Genomic DNA, 22,122 nt, shown 5'->3' on the forward strand with positions numbered 1-22,122 from the left:
TTAACAACACAACTTTATTATCTTCAAGTCTGTAGGCAGAAACATGGCACCAGTCTCACTGGACTGAGTATTGGGTGGGCAGGACAGCATTCCTTTCTGGAGTTTGAGAGGTGGGAACCCTTTTTCCTGACTTTTCCAGCTGCTCCAGGCTTCCCACATCCCTTGTCTCATGGGATCCTCAGCAACAAGGTTGCTCTCTCTTGCCTTTCTTGAGGGGGCTCATCTCCCTCTAATTCCTCTCTTCTGTCTCCCTCTTTCACTTTTACGGGCCTTTGTGATGACAGTGGAGTCGTTTAGATAATCCAGGCGAGATCCCCTGATTTTCAGGTCATCTGATGAGCACCCCTGATTCCAACGGCAGCAGTGTTTCTGCTTTGCCATGTGATCACAGCTTGATGACAGGTTCTGGGAGTCTGGACGTGGGGTGTTTGGGTGGGTTTCTGGTGACCACACACGATGCTGGTCTACGGGGAGGGGCTGGGGAAGCAGAAGCTGAAGGGCGTCCTTCCCGAGCTCCACACTGGCTTTTCCAGTGACTGGTTCCACTTTGGACCATCTGGGGTGCATTTGAGCGCCATATGCCAGCCACAGTGCTCAAGAATTTGCGTACATTCTACTACTTTATTTCAGACACCCATTCACACACACAAAACAAAGCAAAAACAAACAGAATACAAGAAAGCAAACTATGAGGCAGTGGTTATTTGTCAGGGTCCCAGAGGAAACATGGAGATGCTTAAATTAGGAGAACTTACAGCAGCTCTCATTTCTTTGTGCTTAAGTTTATTGCATTTTTGGTTTTTTTCGGATTGAAGGTATGTGGCAACCCTGTGTGGAGCAAGTCTGTTGGTGTCATTTTTCCAACAGCATGGCTGTCTTTGTGTCACATTTTGATAATTCTCGCAATATTTCAAGCTTTTCCATTATCATTGTGTTTGTTAGGGTGATCTGTGATCAGTGATCTTTGCTGCTACTATTAACGTTTCAAGAAGATTATAACTCACTGAAGGCTCAGATGATGGTTAGCATTTGTCAGCAATAAAGTATTTTTAAATAGAGGTATGCACATTGTCTTTTTAGACACAATGCTATTCACACTTACTAGAGACTACTTATGTATATAGCGTAGACACAACTTTTATATGCATTGGGAAACCAAAATATTTGTGTGAATATTTTTATTGTGTTGTTGACTTTGTTGCAGTGATCTGGAACCGAGACACAGAACCAGAGATATCTCTGAGGTGAGTTTATGTTTACAAAGGGAATGATCATACATTTGCTGTTGCGTGGAAGCTTGCAGGTCTAGAAGCAGCTAGCCTGACGCACCGCCTGAAAGGTGACATACACACACTCCTATATATAAACTAGATAACTGAAAGGGCCTACTGAACAGCACAGGGAACTCTTCTCAGTACTCTATAATGACCTATGTGGGGAAAGAATCTAAAAAAGAATGGATATATATATATATATATATATATATATATATATGTGTGTATGTATATAAATAATTCACTTTGCTATACAGCAGAAATTAACAAACATTGTAAACAAACTGTATTTCAGTAATTTTTTTTCAAAAATGGTGGGGCTCAGGACAGACTACTGAATGTTGTAAGGACAGAAAGTCTTACTACAACAGAGGGGTTGAGTCCGACAAGGACTTTCTGTGGAGAGATGATCTAACCCAATGAGACCTGAGTTTCTTCTGGAAAGAGCTAGAGAAACAAATAACCAGACATCTCTCTCCCTCTTTCTCTCTGATCTGCCAAGTCCTATCAGGAGCCAGGGGCACAGAGGACCACAGAGGGACACAGGTAGGGACCTAGAGGATATCCCGCGCTCACGGGTGAGGGACCGAACACCTGTTCATGCTCACTAACTAAGGAGCTCTGGAGCTGTGGTTGGAATCCAGGCAGCTGAATTCTAGAGCTTTATTCAGGTTGCATCTTAGTAGCCATGGCATGTGTGTCCTCTCGGCCAACTATGCTAACACAGAGAAGGAGGCTGCCAGCACTAGACCTAGTGCCCTGAGGCAGACAGACGGATGCTGAGTGATGGCCAGACCCAGAGATGTGGGATGAGACGGTCAATGTGTGAGAAAGGTCACTTCTTGTGCAGTTAGAGTATCTGGAGTGTGATAGAGGCAAAGGAAGAGGGCTTCCCTGGTGGCTCAGATGTTAAAGCGTCTGCCTGCAAGCTGGGAGACCCAGGGAAGATCCCCTGGAGAAGGAAATGGCACCCCACTCCAGTATTCTTGCCTGGAGAATCCCATGGATGGAGGAGCCTGGTAGGTTACAGTCCATGGGGTCGCAAAGAGTCGGACACGACTGAGCGACTTCACTTTCACTTTCAGAGGCATAGGAAGGATGTAATGCTCCCATTTCCAATGCAGTGGCAGTGGCCAAGGGAAAAAATGGTGAGAAGGGGAACCAGTTCAATGGCTCTATGGGGCAACCACCAGCCCAGGCATCACTGGGGGCAGTTTGCGGCTCTGAGCCATAGTGTTCATGGCTCAGGACGGTTCTCTGCAGCTCCACAGACTGTAGCCCGCCAGGCTCCTCTGTCCATGGGGTTCTCCAGGCAAGAATACTGGGGTGGGCTGCCATGTCTTCCTTCAGGGGATCTTCCTCACCCAAGGATCCAATCTACATCTCTTATGTCTCCTGCCTTGACAGGTGGTTTCTTTACCACTAGTGCCACCTGGGAAGCCCGGTAGCAATGTACGAATCGCTTATGATAATTTGGGGATATTCCAATGTTTCTCTAAACAGATTTAAAGTTCCCAACCAACCTCCTCCAACCACACACCATGTTAATAAAATTGCATCCTGCTTACCAATTAAAGATGAGTTTTGATTGAAGAGCTCTGAATAATTCTTCAACATGGCCTGATTCATTGTGAAATTACCAGCTGTGATTTGTCTGGGTAAATATCACCTCCAGCTCCTGCGTCTTCACTTCCATCTTGATACAATCAGAACTTAATTATTTAAAATCTTGTATTTCTGTCATGGATGTCAAATTAAAAATCTCAACATTGCAGATCCGCAAGGTAACATTTTAAAACTGTGGAGTACTTTCTTCTTCCACCTCACGGTATGAATGTACATTCCATAATGAAAAGAAAATGCCATGCTCCCAGAACAACATTATTTTTCTGCGTATTTTATTTCCTTCTTGAGCCTGTTTGTTTTGATGGAAGGTGTTTCTATTAAGTCATGAATTTGATATGAATATTTGATATGAATACTGGAAAGGATCAAACCAACTTACCTTCTGCATTAAAGTTCTATTAATACATGCCTGCTCTCTCTCCTACTGTAGAAAGCAATTTAGGTATTTTCCCAGAGTAATTGATAAAATGAAATCTCTAAAAATAAGAGAAATGAATTATGAAGATCTCTTTGTTCAGCTGCTATAGGCAGATGACTTTTCTTATGTAAAGAGAACATTCCTGGAAGCAGATTTCATTCATTTCAAACAGCAAATGCGGTATTTTTTAAAAGGAAAAAAAAATAACATTACCCACCCAAGCCAACAACACTACAGCACTAGGGTATTCATAAGATAGTAAATCTAGTTATTCCACTGAGCATCATGAAATCTAATATAAAGTGTTATTGCTACTTAAGTTATAAAAGGGTGCATGGGCCATCATGCATGGGGATTGCCTGAAACTATGAGATGCATGACATCTGTTTTCTTTAAAAAAAGAAAAAAACACTTTCAATATATCTTAAGATTTCAGAAGAATAAAATGCAAAAATGGCTCATATTTCAAGGTGAAAGTCCTCTGTTGAATACAGATGATCCCATTTTATTGCAGTGGAGGTTCTTGCTTTTTTTTTTCTTTCTTTTATTTTTGGTAAACTTTTTTCCATCACAAGCTAACGCATGGATATATTTATAGTTCGGTTTCACTTTACTAGGCTCATTTGTACTGTTCTGTGACAGATTTATATGATCGTAGATCTGGTGTCACTGCTGTATTATTTATATTTCTATAAATTAAGGCCATTATTATCCAAGATGGCCCCTGACAATAGGATGCGGTAGTTGGAAAAAGCGTTTAATATTTCCTCAGTCCTGATGAATTCTCTGTGGATTGAATCCTGACACAGACTAAGAAATCATTGTCTTTGCTGGAAAAAGGGAGGTCTTGAGTAATAATAATAATAAGTCACTAATGAAAGACAAAAATTTCAGGACTATTTGTAGACACTGGTGTTTAATCTTCCTAATGATAGCCCTGACGATAAATAGATGAGAGAGATAATACAGAGCTGATAACACCAACAGACCAGGCTTCTCTCCCTCCCACGGCAAGCGATTAGCCTCTAGCACAGATTCATGTCATGCATGTTAAATCTTTCTTTTATCTCTGTATTGGAGGATGACGTCTCCACCAAGCAGTTTTTAAGCAAGGGTTTTATGACAGATGGGGTAGCTGAGGACCTTTCTCTCCCTGGCACCAATAAAACAATCAAGCTTAATTGGTGACTTCAACATGAAACAGTTTATTTCTGGCTTTAGGATACAGTAAATTAATAATCAGGGATAGAGGATGGGCAGAGAAAAGATGATGGGGAAAGCGCTGCCTCCGACTGGTTTGAAACATCCCTTTATAGAACCAACCTGGTTGTAGAAGCTACCTGTCTATCTGTGAAACTGAGTGGTTCATGTCACAGAGCGTGGGGCTTAAATGATAAGTTAAATGAATACAGGTGCAATTGAGATTGCTAAAATATGTAAATTTTCCAGTCGTCTGTTTCGCACACAGTAACCTAATGAGCATTTATTATGTGAAACTTAGGATACGGAACTTAGAGCGTGTTTGCTCTTGGTCATTAACACGATCATACCCTGAGAAAGGAATCTCTCTATATTATCTGTTTTCTTTTTTAATTTGCATTCCCCTACGGACTAGTGACAATGAACATCTTTTTCATGTTCTTATTGACCATTTGTAGATCTTCTTCGCAGAAATGTTTATCCAAGTCCTCTGTCTATGTTCAAGCTGGGTTGTTTGTTTTTTATTTTTGTCCATTGCAGGAATTTTTAAAAAAAATATTCTGGCTATTCATTGATCTCTTCTTAGATATATCATGGTTTGCCAAATATTTTTTTCCCATTCTCCAGGTTGCCTTTTCACTCTTTTTTGAATAATTGAAGTATAATTAATTTACAATGCTGTATTAGTTTCTGGCATACAGCAAAGTGATTCAGTTACATATATATATGTGTATGTATGTATGTGTGTGTGTGTGTGTATTCTTTTTCAGATTCTTTTCCATTATGGTTTATCACAGGATACTGAGTATATTTCCCTGCACTCTACAATAGGGCCCTGTTGTTTATCTCTTATCTGTGTTTCCCCCCCACCCTTTTCAGGTTAAGCTACTTGAGCAACAGTTAATTAACAGTTGACAACACTCTCTGGTTTAAAGGTTGAAAATATCTCACCTCCATAAATAAGGAAAAAGTCCTACTTTTATGCACTTCGTGTTTATTAAAGTACCACCAACCATTAAGTGAATTTCAAATGCCAGAGGCATGGATCCAATGGTCAAACTGCTCCGAGCTGACAAAGCAGAGATTGAGGACAGTGCATGTGCCTGTGGCCGAGGGGTCAGGGAGGGGACAGGAAACGTGAGGAGAGGGCTGGTGGGATCAGACATGGCTGGGTCACATCCCCGTTCTACCTTCCCAAGCTCTACGCCCCTGGGGATGTTATTTAGCTTTTTCAAGCCTCGGTCTCTGAATTAATGGAACACGAGCAGTTAGAGCTGCTTAGAGGGTTGATGGGGCACATATGTGAGACCCTTTGTTCGGGGCCAGCCCTGCAGAGGGTCCTGCTCTCCGGGGATCACCTCCCCACCCCGTGACAATGCACCTCAAGAAGGCTCTCAGAGTCCTGGAAGATCAGGAAGGAATTACTCACTCACTGCGAAGGGGAACAGCCAAGAGGTAAGAGAGATGCCAGCCCCACCTGTGTCTCATCCTTACCAGGTCATAGACGTGATCCCAGACTGTCATCTCAGGGGTGTCATTCCAGGGGTGCCCCCAGCTCAGAATGGAAAGCCTGATATAAGAGGAGGGGCAGTCCAAGTGACGTCTGTCTCTAAGGGGGTTTAACTCCTCACTTGAGCATTAAGACAGGAAGTGGAATGTGTGTGGAAAGGTTCTTATCATGGAGATCTGGACACCCACCCAGGATGCCGGGGATGTACTGTTTGAAGCAATACTGGCAGGTGTGCAGAACCTTTCTGGGGCAACTCGTTCGTTCCTCAGCAACTTCTGTTCTCTCAACTGCAGGAAATTGCCTGCCCTCAGCTACCTCTGAACTACGAACATGGTGACTTCATTCAGTTGAAGCATGTTTGAAATATTGAAATGTCTTGGCAAACAGTCCCTATAATTATTTTTCATCTTTAAGTATCACGTTGATTTTTGCCTTATATTCTTCACCATTTAAGACTTCCCTCCCTGCTTGGTGGTGGGTCATGACTGTGAGGTTTAACCCTCTGGGGAACATGTTAGAATTTAAAGGCAGAGGTTAGTAGCAAAAGTGTAAAGAGGCCGGAAACTTGCATTTCAGAGTTCGCTTTAGAAAAGAGGATAAATCCAAACTTAAAAGGTAAGTCACGTATTTTATTTCAGTAATCCTTGGACTGCAAGGAGATCCAACCAGTCCATCCTAAAGAAAATCAGTCCTGAATATTCATTGGAAGGACTGATGCTGAAGCTGAAACTCCAATACTTTGGCCACCTGATGCGAAGAACTGACTCATTTGAAAGACTCTGATGCTGGGAAAGATTGAAGGCAGGAGGAGAAGGGGACGACAGAGGACGAGATGGTTGGATGGCATCACTGACTCAGTGGACATGAGTTTGAGTATGTCCGGGAGTTGGTGATGGACAGGGAGGCCTGGTTTGCTGCAGTCCATGGGGTTGCAAAGAGTCAGACATGACTGAGTGACTGAACTGAACTGAATCCTGTTCTGCTATAGAGGCTAACCACTGTACAGTGTTTCTGCCTAAGACTTCACCTGTAAAAGCTGATGTGGAATTTGCATTGTAATTCTATTCAGGGCCTCATGGATCCCTTCGGGTTAACTGGAAATGCAAAGACATCAAGTTATTGAGGGCTTGAGGGCAAACCATCTGGCTTGCACCTATCTTGATTCAAAGTATGATCTTCCAGAAAAAATGTGCAAGAGATTCTGTATGAGGACACAGAGAAGATAACCTGAGATCCAGCATGGGGTGCCAGAAGGATCTGGTGAAACCAAATCTGACTGCCCTTCCTCATTCCCACCCCCATTGTACAACCTCAATTCTCTGTTTTTGACAGCATCCAATCTCCTCCTGACCAGGCATCCTGAGCTTTTAGAGGCAGGCTTCAGACCTCCTCCTGGGCACCCGAGGAGCCTCTCACCCTTGTCCTGCTCTCGCCCCCCTTGCTGTGTCCTTCTGATTCGGGACGCTGGTCCTGCAGCTCCTTCTCCCACCACTGTAACTGTCAGCACCTCATTTTTCCAGGATTCGAAATTCAGCCTGACCCACCAGGCTCCGGCTCGCTTTACCCTATGGATGAACGGATATCCTTTAAGCCACAGTACTCATCTCTTGATTCTCGACAGGGACCTTGCTGGCCCCAAGAAGACGAGCAGAGGGTGGAAAGTATACAGGGAGGTGAAATAGGAAGTGATGTAATCTCTCCCTTCACGGCAACATCCTTCAGTCAGGTGGATGCCATCACCTTTTTGAAGATGTTGGTTCTTGGATAACACCTTTCACAAGCTAAGCTTATGTGAACTCTCCGGCTATGCTCCCCTTTGAGATTGGGGTCCATTTCCTTCAAGTAAGTTATTCAGGAAGATGGAAAGCAAAATCAACTTAAGACTGAGCCTTATATTCTCATCTCTGTTTTAATAAGCTCTTTCACAAGGCTTAGCTCTATTGGACTGGCCAAACAGTCCAGAAAAACATGAAAAATCTTTTTGGCCACCCCAGTATTATTTTTTTTTGGCGGGAGGGCTAGACTGGGGCTTAGAGATTGAGCGGGGAAAAACGGAAGAAAATTTGAATTTCAATCAATACATGTGGAAACATCTACTGTACATTTTTGCACATTTTACTACTTCATTTTTGCTTTATATCTTTTTATTTAACCATCAGTTTTCCTAACAGTGAAGAGTTAAATAAGACATAAGCTCTTCTTCCATAGGAGAAAAGTACTGCCTAGGACCCTGAGATGTTGAGTGTGAGAACAGCCTTAGAACAGCCATGCCAAGGGCCAAGCTCCAAGGTGGACCCCTCACCAGAGGTTCATGGGAATCAGCGATGCTCTGATGTTATGTGTTGTGTGAGTGAGAGCCCCCTGCAACCCCTACCCACATCAGGTGTCAAATCCGCAACTTTCACTGGCATTTCAGAGCAACCTGTGACCCACAGAGTTAAAAAGTACACTGATCTAAAATTGTGTCCTTGCAGACAAGGTCTCTGGGGACACAGAAGCTGTAAAGTGGAGATAGGACCGGGGCCTCTGGCTGGGCTTGTTAATATGCGATCGATCCAGGGACCTGTGCTCCACGGGCAAAACTACAGCATCGGGAGGCAGAACCATCTGTGCTCAGTCTTTCCATTTTAAGTGCACAATGTTGGGCAAATTCATTCAAAAGCCTTAGCCCAAGTCTCTTTACTTTGTAAATGAGGGTATAATGATAACATCCCTTTTAAAGAGCCATCCTGAAAATCGAAAAGATACTGTCTGTGCTATTCCAAATCCTGAAAGAAGATGCTGTGAAAGTGCCGCACTCAATATTCCAGCAAATTTGGAAAACTCAGCAGTGGCCACAGGACTGGAAAAGGTCAGTTTTCATTCCAATCCCAAAGCAAGGCAATGCCAAAGAATGCTCAAACTACCGCACAATTGCACTCATCTCACATGCTAGTAAAGTAATGCTCAAAATTCTCCAAGCCAGGCTTCAGCAATACGTGAACCGTGAACTTCCTGATGTTCAAGCTGGTTTTAGAAAAGGCAGAGGAACCAGAGATCAAATTGCCAACATCTGCTGGATCATGGAAAAAGCAAGAGAGTTCCAGAAAAACATCTATTTCTGCTTTATTGACTATGCCAAAGCCTTTGACTGTGTGGATCACAATAAACTGTGGAAAATTCTGAAAGAGATGGGAATACCAGACCACCTCACCTGCCTCTTGAGAAATTTATATGCAGGTCAGGAAGCAACAGTTAGAACTGGACATGGAACAACAGACTGGTTCCAAATAGGAAAAGGAGTTCGTCAAGGCTGTATATTGTCACCCTGTTTATTTAACTTATATGCAGAGTACATCATGAGAAACGCTGGACTGGAAGAAACACAAGCTGGAATCAAGATCGCCGGGAGAAATATCAGTAACCTCAGATATGCAGATGACACCACCCTTATGGCAGAAAGTGAAGAGGAACTCAAAAGCCTCTTGATGAAAGTGAAAGCGGAGAGTGAAGAAGTTGGCTTAAAGCTCAACATTCAGAAAACGAAGATCATGGCATCTGGTCCCACCACTTCATGGGAAATAGATGGGGAAACAGTGGAAACAGTGTCAGACTTTATTTTACTGGGCTCCAAAATCACTACAGATGGTGACTGCAGCTATGAAATTAAAAGACGCTTACTCCTTGGAAGGAAAGTTATGACAAACCTAGATAGCATATTCAAAAGCAGAGACATTACTTTGCCAACAAAGGTTCGTCTAGTCAAGGCTATGGTTTTTCCTGTGGTCATGTATGGATGTGAGAGTTGGACTGTGAAGAAGGCTGAATGCCGAAGAACTGATGCTTTTGAACTGTGGTGTTGGAGAAGACTCTTGAGAGTGCCTTGGACTGCAAGGAGATCCAACCAGTCCATTCTGAAGGAGATCAGCCCTGGGATTTCTTTGGAAGGAATGATGCTAAAGCTGAAACTCCAGTACTTTGGCCACCTCATGTGAAGAGTTGACTCATTGGAAAAAACTCTGATGCTGGGAGGGATTGGGGGCAGGAGGAGAAGTGGACGACAGAGGATGAGATGGCTGGATGGCATCACTGACTCGATGGACATGAGTCTGAGTGAACTCCGGGAGTTGGTGATGGACGGGGAGGCCTGGCGTGCTGTGATTCATGGGGTCGCAAAGAGTCGGACACGACTGAGTGACTGATCTGATCTGTGAAAACCAACACGGAGCTTCAAACTTTCAAAGAAAGAATCACCTTATGGGTCGTCTTGGTTTTCAATTTCCATTTAGATTTGAGAAAACTGGAGTCAGAGGCTGTGTCACCAGGCCCTGTGCCCTCTACGTCTAGAAGCCCTGGTCCTGGCAGGCAACCCCCAGCCTCCCCTGCTTATTGGATTCGTCTTTGTTTCCCTGGGAACTTCAGCTCACTTCATTAGAGATCGGAGGACAGATGTTGGCACCCGAGCACCCTTTAACATGTGTTTTTTGTCCTTATCTTATTGACTCAACCTGCAGATGTATCCGCCAGAAATGTCCAGTGGCTTCTTTGTCTAAAGAAGATTTTATATTGATCTTAATCTAATTAGCTGATTTGAACTATGGCTTGTGTCAGGATTTCAGTCTTGATCTAATTAGCTACTGTAGTTGAAGCAGCATGGATCTGAAATCGTCATTGCTTGTGTGCAGAGGCCTTTCCTGTTGGGGTCTGCGCTGGATGGAGACATGTCTTAATGCTGAATTGGCTCCAAATCCTTCTAGAAATGCCACTGGACTTGAAGCCAGGAATAAACCATGACCTCAAACCCTGGCTCCTGACTTTCTGGCTGTGTGTCTTTACGGGCAGTCAGTTAATCATGCAGACAGATAATCAGTTATCTGTCAAAGAGGCATGGTTTGTTCTGAGGATACAGATTGGGAGAGCCAGCCAGGTAGCTTCTGCAGACAGCCCTGGCTTATACCTGGCGGGTGGTAGCTTGAACCTTCTTCTCTTTCCTTTTTGCACTTGCATATTCTCTTTGAAGTTTCTTTCAAGAAAACAGGTTCCCCATCCCCATTCCTCCTTTCAGTTCCCCAAAGTGCATTACCCAAAAGTGCTCAGGAAATGCTGTGCAGGGCGGGACTCACAGTTACGGTTATGCGGGGGGTTGAGACAGGTGATGTTCAAAGTCTGAGCAGAGTGAAAGGAAAGCCAGAGTCTAAAGCCTTGACTCTGAACAAACAGTGGAGAACATGAGGGCAGATATTGGTGAGCTGGTGAATCTGTGAGTGTGAGCAAGACCCGTGGGGGTGACAGGAGGCAGGTGGGCATTTCTGGATCACCCATCCCCAACACCTTCCCCATGGGCATAATAATTCTCCATGGGGAGAACTTTAGTGACTTGTAAATTTGCTGGTCAGACAACTATTCCTTGTCCATTGTTATACACACTGAGCATTTCACTTGAATTCATTTTTCCTCCTGCCCTACTGTTCTGCCCTGGACTCTAGAGCCTTACAGTTAATGAATGGTTGGTGATGCCCTTTGAAGTTCAGATTAGCCTTCCAGCAGGTTGTCTCTATAGAGATAGAGAACACTTCCTTTTTTTCTTATTTACTGTCTTCTTTTTCTTCTTCTTCTTTTTTTTTTTTTCTCCACTGCTTTATCATCAGGTCTTGAAAATAGCAGGTTGGCATTTATTTTCTAGCTGCCTATATCTTAAGACTGTGATGGAGACCTCCCTGGTGGCCCAGTGGTAAAGGGACACAGGTTCAATCCCTGGTCAAGGAACTAAGATCCCACAGGCCAGGGATCAACTAAGCCTGTGTTCTGCAACTACCCAGCCCAAGTGCTGCAACTACTGAAGCCTGAGAGTTGTGGAGTCCACACCACAACTAGAGAGACCACAGCTCCTGAGCCCGCATGCCATAGCTAGAGAGTGGGTGCCCCACGTTGAAAAGATCCTGCAATAACACCCAACACAGCCAAGTAAGTTGATAAGACTGTTATGAGAGTCCAGCAGGGGAATACATGTAGAGGTACCCTGTAGAGCTAAGATATGCTGGGCCAGCGATGGACACTGCCATGGGGGCAATTTGTTTCCAAGGCGGAACTTGGCATCTCCATTAAACATTTATGGGACATTCCCCAATCTGTTGTACATGCGCCTAGTTGTATAGTGAATCCAGAGTCGCTATCTACTGTGTTTGGCATTCAAAATGTGTGTTTGTTCTTGATGAATCCTCTCTTCAGTCACTTGGATTAGTGATGCTTATCCCGAACAATTTCTAAGCTAAAGATCATAGATATTCTTTCACTTCCATTCTGTTCTTGGTCTAGCTCTATGCATAGCTTGGCCTTCAATTCAGTGCTTTTTGATTATGGGTAAAAAATTCATTTTTCTCAGTTCTAATCCTGCTCAGATAATAAATGACACCAAACCACAGGCACCAGCAAATCTCCGATTAATGGAATTACACATTGCTTTCCATCCCAGCATTTGGAGACCAGTGACAATATGCATAATGACATGCCACACGCTTCAAATATTATCAGGATGTCTTGGAAAGATTATTTATTGCCTATGGGAGGAATCCATCAATGGGAAGGGCCAGCATCCTGTCCAGGAGCCAGCTCCTGCACTCCCTGGGGAAATGGTCCTGTGTGGGGGAAGTCAAAACGCATATTTTCTCTTTGCTGGCTGGCTTCTCATCTGTGCACTCCATCTTTTATTTGTTTTAGTAGCCACAAAGTGATACAGACTCCATTAGACTTCCTGGCTTTTGTCACGTGAATGAACTGGTTAAGGGTTTTCCCTAAGCATGCTGAATGAGAGGGAAATGGAGAGAAATGCACAATATTGGGGAGGCAAAGAGAGTAGGGCAGGGAGTCAGAGGAGCTGTGGGCTACCACTGGCTTTGGCACACATGAGTTTGGTGGCCTTGAATGAGGCTGTGCCACGGTTTCCCCCCTGTGAGATGGGAGCTGACCTCTCTATTGTACTTTCTCATTAGCTTTTAGATTCCAAGACATCTCACACCCAAAGTTCCAGCAGCCAGGCCAGGGACAAGGTTAGTGAGTACTTAGGAAGTACAGACTCAGGAGGAGATCCCTGTAGACCTAGGATGGACCATGGAGAAAACTGGAAAGTTAGTTTCCAGTGGGGAGAGGCTAGTCCTCAGGGAAGCTTTGAGCAATATGTGAAGAAGTGTTTGGGGCCCTGCCTTACTGCAGGCACCAGGTGAGGGGTTCAGAACTGGAGAGGAGACACCAGGTCCCATACGACCCACACTGGGAGCTCACACTGCAGCCCTGGAAGCATCTCTATCCATGGCGTCTGCAATAAGTCAAGCTAGCTGTCCCCTGCTGTGTTACGGACTGTGGTTTTATGCCACTTGTGTTAGTCTTTCAGTCATGTCCAACTCTTTGTAACCCCATGGACTATAGCCCACCCAGCTCCTCTGTCGTGTCCAGCTCTTTGTAACCCCATGGACTATAGCCCACCCAGCTCCTCTGTCGTGTCCAGCTCTTTGTAACCCCATGGACTATAGCCCGCCCGGCTCCTCTGTCCTTTGGATTCTCCAGGCAAGAAAACTGGAGTAGGTTGCCATGCCCTTCTCCAGGGGATCTTCCTGACACAGGGATCGAAAATTTGTCTCTTGCATTTCAAGTGGATTCTTTACCACTGAACCACCAGGGAAGCCCCTTTCTGCCTCTAATTTCTCGTAAATCCAGCCCCCGCCCTTTTTTGAGTTTGTAGAGTTCTTCAAACTTTCAGGCAATCCAAATTTAGGGACCATTCTTTCTTACTATCTAGCACTAATCTGTTCTTTTAAAGTACCACATTTTTGTCATTTCAAAAGGTTTGGGATGGGAAAGAGTTTGGCCATAGGTATTTCCCTCTCATCTTGATCCAGTCTCCTAGGGAATCTGTGGTCCTTGGGTTCTAAGGTGTTAACATATCTGTGACCTCCTGGAGATGATCTGCTTTTGATTTTTGTTCTACAATTTTTCTAACTCTGAAGATTTTGGAAGTCAGTTGTGTAAAATGTTTAACATTTAAAAAAATGTCAACTTATGTCTTTGGGCTTCCCTGATAGCCAGTTGGTAAGGAATCCGCCTGCAATGCAGGAGACCCCAGTTCGATTTTTGGGTCAGGAAGATCCACTGGAGAAGGAATAGGCTACCCACTCCAGTATTCTTGGGCTTCCCTTGTGGCTCAGCTGGTAGAGAATCCTCCTGCAATGCAGGAAACCTGGGTTTGATCCCTGGATTGGGAAGATCCCCTACAGAAGGGAAAGGTTACCCACTCTAATATTCTGGCCTGGAGAATTCCATGAACTGTGTACAGACCATGGGGTCACAAAGAGTCAGACACAACTGAGCGACTTTCTCTTCCAGGTTTTATATGTCTTTGGTTATGTAGTTATCAATTGATTATATGCCATAAATTCTACTACAGTAAACATTTTTTTTAATCTTGGTGTAAAGATGGGAATGGCTAATGAAACTGGCATTAACATTTACCCTAATAATGATCTTGACCAATAGCAGTTGTTGTATTTCCTAAAAATCAATCTAATTACTAGCATCCTATGCTGCTGCTGCTGCTGCTGCTAAGTCACTTCAGTCGTGTTCGACTCTGTGTGACCCCATAGACATCAGCCCACCAGGCTTTCCTGCCCCTGGGATTCTCCAGGCAAGAACACTGGAGTGGGTTGCCATTTCCTTCTCCAATGCATGAAAGTGAAAAAGTGAAAGTGAAGTCGCTCAGTCGTGTCTGACTCTTAGCGACCCCATGGACTGCAGCCTACCAGGCTCCTCCGCCCATGGGATTTTCCAGGCAAGAGTACTGGAGTGGGGTGCCACTGCCTTCTCCGAGCATCCTATACCCACAGGAAAAAATGAGGGGGCTTTCTCAGGGCAGGAGTTTTCATAAAGAGATAAATCAGGGTTTTTTCCATTGAGTTGGCTCGTTGCATCAGGTGGCCAAAGCATTGGAGCTTCAGCTTCAGCTTCAGCATCAGTCCTTCCAATGAATACTCAGGGTTGATTTCCTTTAGAATTGACTGGTTTGATCTCCTCGCTGTCCAAGGGACTCTCAAGAGTCTTACTCAGCATCACAATTTGAAATATATTTTCTAAGTATTCTGGACAATTACAGTGACTTAATCAGATCCAGAACTCTTAGATTTATATTTAACTATCCTCAATGTTCATAAAAATTCTTATTGTTTTACTTTTCCATCCTTGAGCCCTCACTTTGTATTTTTATCTTGCCATTAAAACATGCCTTTAATTTTAAAGAACAGTATAGTGTTATCTATTCAAGCTCTGGAAGAATGTAGCAAGTTTTCCTATTGTCTGAGTATGTGATTTTCATTGTTTATAATTAATCTGGATCTCAAAAGATGAGAAGTTTGAACAGATAGACCATGGAGGCAGAGGGAAGAATGTCTACAAAGGAAAAGAGATGGGAAGGAAGTGTGGTCTTGTGGGTCATGACAGGAGGCTGGTGTGAGCAGATCATTTCAGGGCACTCAGAAAGGGAGGTGCTAGCAGGAGGTCAGAGTTGCTTATGGTTTTTATACAGGGTGAAAGGATTTGACTTCAGCCTCTACATTTATTTCCCTTTCATTTCTTTTCATTTCTACTATTTTTTGGTAGTTTTATTATATATATTATGTATATATTATATATATTATGTGTATATAGTAATAAAAGTCTAATTTATAAATATACATAAAGGCACATATTATATATGTATGTGTGTGTGTTTGTGTGTGTGTGTGTGTGTGTGTGGTCAGTCTGACTTTTTGCCACCCTATGTACTGTAGCCCACCAGGCTCCATGGTCCTTGGGATTCTCCTGACAAGAATACTAGAGTGGGTTGCCACTTCCTTCTCCAAGGGATCTTCCTGACCCAGGAATTGAGCCCATGTCTCCTGCATCTCCTGTATTGGCAGATGGGTTCTTTATCACTAAGCCACCAGGGAAGCCATGTGTATGCTCAAAAAATATTTTTCACAACAGTGACATCAACTTTTAAAAACCTGGCTGTAAATATTGTGACTCGGGAGCAGGGATGACATGATGAACCAGAGCAGGGAACACACACTCCAGCAGGTCTTGGAGGATGGAGGATGGAACAGTCAGGGAGCAAGACCGTAGGCAGGAAATGCCCTGGAAAGCCTTCAGAGGAGAGGCATAGGTTCAAGTGGTTCCTCTGGCAGGAGATGACTTACAGCTGGGTCAGCCCTGTCACAGCATTTCAAAGAGAGTGAAGTCCGTAACCATTAAAAATAAAACCTGGGGCAGCCTTAAGGGGCCACGTGGCCCCTTCAGAAGCCTGTTCCTCCCAGTGGCTGTCACACAAGCCAGAATGCCTCTTCCTTCCGCTCTGCAGGGTGACTTTGTGAAGGTTGCCCTCAAAGGAGTTTTCGGAAGCCTGGTCCTGAGCGCAGTAATGAAAGTGAGTGCGGCCATGAATTATGTGGGGTTTGAGGGAAGCCATATAAAAGGCCACAAATCAGCTTGGATTGCTAAGGGTGATTTGCTCTGCTCCGGCTGCCCCACCCCTCTTTGGCAAGGCCCTCTGGGAGGCATGCTTCAAGATGTTCTGCTGAATAAGTTCTTTCCACTGAACCTGCTTATCTGCAGTGACTTCTGCCTAGCACCTGCTGAAGTCTCCTTGCAAGGAGCTCACCCAGCCGCAGCTGGAATGTGGCTACATCTGGCCTGCCTATCGCCTTGCTGCTGGTTACTGCTTTGGGATGACAACAACACAGGCTCTCGTCCTTAGAGCTGAGCGTCGTTCCCCTGAGCAGCTGGTGGAGGCATTTGCTGTTGTTCATCTGCTAAGTTGTGTCTGACTCTTTGCGACTCCATAGACTGCAGCACGCCAGGCTCCTCTGTCCTTCACTATCTCCTGGAGTTTGCTCAAAATTCATGTGTATGGAGTCAGTGATGTTATCTAACCATCTCATTCTCAGCCACCCCCTTCTCCTCCTGCCTTCAGGCTTTCCCAGCACAGAGTCTTTTCCAATGAGTCGGCTCTTCGCATCAGGTGGTCAAAGTATTGGGGCTTCAGCTTCAGCATCAGTCCTTCCAATGAATTTTCGGACTGATTTCCTTTAGGATGGACTGGTTTGATCTCCTTACAGTCCAAGGGACTCTCAAGAGTCTTCTCCAGCACCACAATTCAAAACCATCAATTCTTTGGTGGCGTAGACATGTCTAAATAAAGAATTTGAAAAGATGGAAGCAACTGTATTGCTTTGCTATGACTGTCATAACAAAAAAGCCTTGATGGCTTAAGCAATAAAAAATGTATTTCTTCACAGTTCTGGAAACCAGATGTCCAAAATAAAAATAGATGACTAATGAGAACCCTACTGTAAAGCACAGGGAACCCTACTTAATGCACTGTGGTGACCTGGATGGGAAGAAAATCCAAAAGGGAGGGGGTGTTATATATATACACATATATACATATGACTGAAAGTGAAAATGGCTCAGTTGTGTCTGACTCTCTGCGACCCCACAGACTATACAGTCCATGGAATTCTCCAGGCCAGAATACTGGAGTGGGTAGCCTTTCCCTTCTCCAGGGCATCTTCCCCACCAAGGGATCAAACCCAGGTCTCCAGCATTGCAGGTGGATTCTGTACCAACTGAGCTATGACTGATTCACTTTGCTGTTCAGTAGAAACTCACACAACATTGTAAAGCAACTACGCTCTGCTGCATCACTTCAGTCATGTCCGACTCTGTGCGACCCCGTAGACGGCAGCCCACCAGGCTCCCCCGTCCCAGGGATTCTTCAGGCAAGAACACTGGAGTGGGTTGCCATTTCCTTCTCCAATGCAGGAAAGTGAAAAGTGAAAGTGAAGTCGCTCAGTCCTGTTTGACTCTTCTCGACCCCATGGACTGCAGCCTACCAGGCTCCTCCATCCATGGGATTTTCCAGGCAAGAGTACTGGAGTGGGGTGCCATCACCTTCTCCTGTAAAGCAACTATACTTCAATAAAATTAATTTAAACAATTTTGAAATAAAAACAAGGTGTTGATGAGAGTGTTTTCATGAGGCCTCTTTCCTGGGCTTGCAGACAGGGCCTTCTTGCTGTGACCTCCCAGTCTTCCTGCTGTGTGTCTGTCCTGATCTCTTCTTCTTATCAGAACATCAGTAGGATAAGATTACAACCCACCCTAATGACTTCATTTTAATTAATTACTTTTTAAAAGACCAAATAAAGTCACATTCGGATAAGGCAATGGCACCCACTCCAGTACTCTTGCCTGGAGAATCCCAGGGACAGTGAAGCCTGGTGGGCTGCCGTCTATGGGGTCGCACAGAGTCAGACACGACTGAAGTGACTTAGCAGCAAAGTCACATTGGAGGTTAGGACTTCAACATGTCAAGATATGAGGACAAAATCCAGCTGCAAAAGGTAGCTCTTTTAATCTTAAAGATAGTCACAGCTCCTATCACTCCTTCACGTTCCCAGAGTCCCAAACTGCTACTATTCACAAGTAAGTGAGGCTGCACCTGGCTTCCCGGGCTCTCTCTATGTTCTTTCTATTCCACAAGGCCACATCATCCTCTCAAACCCAGATCAGATAGAATACCCTCCTGGAAGCTTTCCCTGGCCTCCCAGAGAAAATGAGAGCTCTTTTTCTGTAGCATATCGTGGTAAAGAATCCACCTGTCAATACAGAAGATGCGAGACAGGGGTTTGATCCCTGGGTCGGGAAGATCCCCTGGAGTAGGAAATGGCAACCCACTCCAGTATCCTTACCTGGGAAATCCCATGGACAGAGGAGCCTGGCGGGCTACAGTCCATAGGGTCGCAAAGAGTCAGACATGACTGAGCATGTCCCATATCTTGGCGATCTCTTGGATGATGTATCAATTTGCCGATGACGGAATCATCCTGAAGAATGGGCCAGGGAATCTTGACCTTTCAAGGAGGCCCATTTGTATCAGCTTTGCAACAGAGTTTAGTGAATAAATTAATGCAACCAAAGAACATCTGATTATGGGCTTGCCATTTATTGGCCCCATGAATTTGGAAATCTTCAGAACATTCCTGAAACCCACTCTCTTCATTCATAGAATAAAAACAACAGCAACACTTTCTGTTATTTTGAATATTAAATTAATTATTCTTTTAAAGAGTACTTTCTAAATTATGGACTTCCCTAGTGGCTCAGATGGTAAAGACTCTGCCTGCTATGTAGGAGACCCAAGTATGATCCCTGGGTCAGGAAGATACCCTGGAAAAGGGAATGGCTACCCACTCCAGTATTCTGGCCTGGAAAATTCCATGGATGGAGGAGCCCGGTGGGCTACAGTCAATGGGGTCGCAAAGAGTCAGACATGACACATGACTTCACTTCACTATAATTGGACACAACTGAGCAACTAACCCTTTCACTTTCTAAATTATGTTTGTAATCGTGCAATAAGATTTTCCATGTTTTTCTTTCTCAGATGGGGTTTGTAATTATAAAGAGGATGATAGAACCTAATGATTTTCATTTTAAATGAATTTCCAGGCAGTATAAGTATCACCATGTCAATACTGCTGAAGTCATCTTATGTCCTTGGATGTTAATAATCTATTCCTCAAGAAGAGACATTTTCTTCCGTAAAGTGGTAAGTGGTGCTTGAAAGCAGAACGATCAAGAAACTGTCAGGACCAGGCAGTAATCATGGCATCTCTGCCCTCATGTCAGAAGTTGGATCCGGAAGTCTGCAGATTTTATAAAAGCCAGGAGTTGTGTGCCTGAACCTAAAAACCTGTGCTCTTTCAGAACAACAGATGAAGGGAAATAAGCAGAACTGTCACAGAAGGTTCTAGAAAAGGCCAGAGTAGCATCTAAGGGCACACCATTATTTTGCTTCCACACTCTGGGCCCATAAGTTAAATAATGTAGAACCTGTAACCTCTTCTGAATGGTCTCATGATTACAGGACCTCTGTATTTGTATCAAGTCACAATTCAAACAATTTGGGACATTTGTGTGCCTTACTATAGTGCAAGTAATCATGTCACAAAGAAGAATCTGAAATAAGTATCTGAGGTAAATTCAGTGGGCGAGTTCTCAAGTGTGAGAGATACATTTTACTTGCTGAATGCTGAACATATCGCCTCGAACTAGATAGTGAAAGGGTTTTATTTAGAAGAGTGCAGAGTTGATATCACACATTTATCAAGGGAAATATGCTTGAAGATACCCCTCTGTTTACCTCAAGCTATTAATATTAGATCAAAAAAGAGTCATTATTAAAAGCTCTCAGATACACAGAATTTTCTGATGTGAAATTTCTCGATATAAAAATATATCTGTTAGATTTCTAATTACCACCTCAGAATACTATTTGAGCAATCTGAAAAGACAGTCTCTGCCCCACAGAGATGCCAGCAATTGAGTCTTTGGATGTTGGGAGAGGAAGAGAACTCCAGGATGAATAATGAAGCGTGGAAAATACTCTGGAGCCCAAGAGCTAGGGCGTGTGATCTCTGTGCATCTCAGCTCTACGTTGCCATGACAACCTTGCTTTTTCTGCATCACCTTGAAGTAACCAGGATTCAAACTTAATGGGATTTATAGGTTGAAACCATCACCTCATATTAACCCAGAAATAAATGGCTAGGTGATGTGGAAAGAGCTTGGCTGTTCAGTATTGAATGCCAGGGTGTCTAAGGCCCTTGGCACCATCTGGGTGCGGCAGGCACTGCCCTCTGGATGCCCGCATTTCAAGCATAAGTGTGTCTCTCAATAAACTGTCAGTGTTCACCTCCCTGAACTGCTGGCATGGGGCGTGCACGTCTTGGCATGTACCCAGCCATGGTTACCATTTACTGAATACATCCAAGCACTTCACAGAAGTTCTCTCTGCCCCTCACAGCAGCCCTGAAGGAACTTAACAGTTGAGGAAATTGAGACGCAGAATGTCAGCCACTTACCCAAGGCCACAAGGGCTCAAAGTCAACTTCCCAGAGGACATAGCATTGCCTTGTCCCCGTGGTAAGACATCCACATCTGGGGAGGTGTGGAGACGACCGAGGCTGGCTGACTCTCCAGGACCTCTGGGATGTGTCCATGTTCATGTCCAGGGAGATAGCTGAGTTTGGCCATGGCTGCCAAGATCCCTGCTTTCATTGGGCCTGATTTTCTGAAAAATACCAAGGTTTCATTTTGTTTTGGGCCACACCACATGGTTTCCAGGGTCTTAGCTTCCCAAAGAAAGAAAGTAAAGAAAGTGAAGTCGCTCAGTCGCATCTGACTCTTTGCGACCCCATGCACTGTAGCCCACCAGGATCCTCCATCCATGGGATTTTCCAGGTAAGAGTACTGGAGTGGCTTGCCACTTAGCTTCCCAAACAGGGATCAAACCCCAGGCCCAAGGCAGTGAAAGCGCTGAGAGCCCTAACCATTGGACCATGAGGGGATTCCCCTACCAGCATTTTGAATCTCTTAGTTTCACCTTCCGAGGGTCACTTTCCATTTAGCGCATGAGTGTCTTGCTTCATTCCTGCTCACTCACCCCTGACACCCTCCTGCACCTGTGTCTCAGACCTGCCACCTTCTCCAGGGGCCTCAGGGATGCCTGGCGGGAAGGAAAGCTGACCTTTCCCACGACCTCGTGTCAAGTGTGGACACAGACCTGTCTTATTCTGCTTCACAATGCGGAGGAGCCACAGTGGTTAACACAGCTGTCTTTAGGAGCTGGCTTTAAAATGAAAACAAACCTAACTTGGGCGACCATGCTCTTTCCTCAGGGGTCCCCACGCCAGACATCCCCCTGGCCGTCGGCCAATCGCTTGGATTCCTCGCTCAGAACAGAGCTCCCACTCCTGGCTTTGCTCTTCCCTGGTTCCAGGCCCCTCCTACACTTTCTCTTCGATCTACCAGAAGAAAGGAAAATCACTAAGACCAAAATAGAATCTCCCCAGTGATGTGTCTCCCTGCTTCTACCTCCCAGGAAGCAGTGATATGTAACATAATTGCTCAGGGTCCTCTCTCTCCTTTTTCTTCCATTTCCTTCTACCCTTGGCTCAGCTACTTAAGATCTTTATATAACCGAAGGCCATTAAAGTATTTTCCCAAATGAAAGAAGCAGTCCTCCCACT

The sequence above is a fragment of the Bos javanicus genome, chromosome 11 (assembly GCF_032452875.1).
Source record: "Bos javanicus breed banteng chromosome 11, ARS-OSU_banteng_1.0, whole genome shotgun sequence".
Classification (NCBI taxonomy): Eukaryota; Metazoa; Chordata; class Mammalia; order Artiodactyla; family Bovidae; genus Bos; species Bos javanicus.